Consider the following 625-nt stretch of genomic DNA (forward strand, 5'->3'; position numbering starts at 1 on the left):
GCAGTACCCCCCCTCCGGAGGTGGGTGCCTGAATGGTCAACCCAAGAAATCCTGCAGCACTGAACGGGCAAAATGGCCATCCCTCCTGACCTCAGAGTCCAAAAAATAATGTTTGACAAAAGTATGGAGGGATGCCCAAGTTGCCGCTTTGCAGATGTCAACCACAGGAACACCCCTAGCTAAGGTCGACGAAGCAGCCTTAGCCCTGGTGGAATGGGCTCAGAGCCCTACAGGAGGTTCTTTCTTTGCTAAAGAATAACAGCTTGAGGCAGAGAATGACCCACCTGGACAGCGTTATCTTGTGGACATCTTCGCCTCTCCTCTTACCCACGTATCCAACAAAGAGCTAATCGTCTTGCCTGAACTCCCTCGTCCTGGCGACAAAGATGCTCAACGCTCTTCGTGGATCCAACCGGTGAAGCCTCTCTTACTCCTTGGATGGATGAGGTGGAAGATAAAAGGAAGAGAGAATAGACTGTCCCAAATGAAAGGGTGTAACAACCTTCGGAGGAAAGCCGCCTTGGTCCTTAACACCACTTTGTCCCTGAAAAAGGAAATCTATGGGACTCTACACTAAGCCTGGAGCTCGCTCGCTCACTCACTCTTCTAGCAGATGTTATGGCCA

The sequence above is a fragment of the Pleurodeles waltl genome, chromosome 12 (assembly GCF_031143425.1).
Source record: "Pleurodeles waltl isolate 20211129_DDA chromosome 12, aPleWal1.hap1.20221129, whole genome shotgun sequence".
NCBI classification, from domain to species: domain Eukaryota; kingdom Metazoa; phylum Chordata; class Amphibia; order Caudata; family Salamandridae; genus Pleurodeles; species Pleurodeles waltl.